Source organism: Pelodiscus sinensis, chromosome 3, assembly GCF_052426305.1.
Source record: "Pelodiscus sinensis isolate ZL-2025 chromosome 3, ASM5242630v1, whole genome shotgun sequence".
NCBI lineage: Eukaryota > Metazoa > Chordata > Testudines > Trionychidae > Pelodiscus > Pelodiscus sinensis.
Genome location: NC_143054.1, coordinates 142,849,736 through 142,851,746, shown reverse-complemented (window position 1 = coordinate 142,851,746; position 2,011 = coordinate 142,849,736). Strand labels below are relative to the sequence as shown.

General features: G+C 51.1%; 1 long non-coding RNA gene across 1 annotated transcript; it reads left to right on the top strand.

Annotated features, from left to right (window-relative positions):
• The first annotated feature begins 475 nt into the window (after positions 1 to 475).
• On the top strand, positions 476 to 2,011 carry LOC142827660 (uncharacterized). The gene is made up of 2 exons (XR_012902369.2): positions 476 to 831; positions 1,661 to 2,011. It is a non-coding gene; the product is annotated as an uncharacterized LOC142827660 (long non-coding RNA).

Genomic DNA, 2,011 nt, shown 5'->3' with positions numbered 1-2,011 from the left:
ATTCCCACGTATTTCTCACAGCGCTGGGAGAGCGGGTGTGGGAGGAGGGTTGGAAGAAGGGAGGGCAGATTCACCAGCATGTTGTGAAGGAAGTGAAACTGCTGGCAGTTTCCTCTGAAGCAGCTAGTGCCGGCCACTGTCAGAGACAGGTACTGGGTTAGATGGACTGTGGGACCAACCTTTTCCGGCAGGGATACTGAAGTGGACCTGCTGATGCGGTGGGGTAGGGAGTTCAGGACCACTGGGCAAATCTGGCTGGCAATCCCTATTTTTTGTGTCTTTCCAGTTTTCTAAACATCTTAAAAGGGAAAAGGTCTCAGAATCCACAGCTCCTTGTGGTCTTATTTGCTTACTCCCCGGATTCCTCCTGTTCCACATTTGTAGTCTTCCATCCCGCAGTGCAAGTGCTGTAAGATGGCCCAGGGAGATCCACCCTTGCCAGAGCTGCTCAGTGCCGCTCCCACAGAGCAATCACAAGCAGCAGATGGGCTGATTTCAGTGTTAAAGTCTCTCTCCGTTGGCACTGGGGGGGTGGAACCAAATCCAATCCAATTAAGGGTAATTACCATTCAGCCCAGCAAACTGCAGGAAGACAGAACTCACTTTCTCCCAGTCTATTAATAGCTGTCAGCAGACAGAGGAATCCTGCTGGGAGCCAGGAAGCTGGAAAGTGTTGGGAGAAGGTGAACTTGGAGATGTGCTGTTGCTCTGTGGTGGTCCTTTCACCATTTGCTTTGCACAGGGAATTATTTTCCCCTTTCAGGATGTAGCTGTTTCTTTGACAGCCATTTGTGAGAGGGGAGTCTGCTGTCTCAGAGGTGTGGGAGACAGGTAGCTTATTTAACCTGTACTTTCAAAATGGCATTGAGGTTGCTGCAAGGGAGGGTTTGTAGTGAGTTGAAGCATTAAGCCTGCATTTCTAGGGACATGAGTTCAAAGCCTGACCTAAGTCACTAGCTGAATGAATTGGTTGATTTGTTGTCATGGTGACAGCTCCACTCCTCAGGACCCGGGGAACCCGGGTGGGGAAAGCTCATCTGTGTGGGAGACAGCTTCTGGGCAGGTTTTTTGTAGGGATGTTAAAATTGGTTAATTGGCTACTTGAGTAACCTCATGAATTCTTATTGGTTACTTGACTATTCTGTAGTCCCCAGAGGTGGGGCCAGCAGCCAATGTGCTATGGCCTCACTCCTGAGGAGCCCCCTGCCACTCTGCTCTGCTGCCTCTGTATCAAAGGAAGCTGTGTGCATATGGGGGGGAGGCAGGAGCTGGTCTGCAAGGGGAGCCAGTTTAAAAACCAGCTCCCCTCATGGACTGGCTGCCTGCCACCCTATGCTGCTGCCTCTGATAAAGAGGTAGCAGTGTGGGGTGGCAGCAGCCCCTGTCAAGAGGGGTCTGAGCTCCTGGACCTCGAGTGAGTCAGAACTGAGCTGGGCTGCCTGCCTGGCTCCCAGTACACTCTATATGCTGAGCCGCAGCAGGGGTGGGTCCCAGACCCATCACAAGCCAGGACTGAGCCAGGCTGCTGGCCAGCCTGCTAAAAAAATTACTGGGAAGGTGGATCAGAGGGAAATGCATGTAGTCTATAGCATTAACCTATACGCTTTTGCTCATCAGTTAATGGACTATACTATTTCACCCCTAGTTTGTTCCACTCTAGGCCAAGCCCTGGAGAGCTCTAAGGGCCATCACAAACCTAGTATCTTCTACTCCAGCTGCACAGCCACTACTTCAGCCTGCCTTTTCCAGCCTAATCCCAGCACAATGTATATTTGCAGAAACTCCACCACCAAGAACAAACCCCTCCCCAGCTCATGCAGTTCTGCCGCTAGGAAGAGGGAGAGAAGAAATTACCCATGATGTATGTTAGTCATGGGTCTTAATCCACTGCTGGAATTGCTGAGCCTCATTTGCATACCCAATGAGCCGCCATTTTTGCAGAAGGGGCTCTTGCACCAGAAGGAGCTGTCTACTCTGCCCCTTCTTGCACAACAAAAACCCTCTTGCGCAA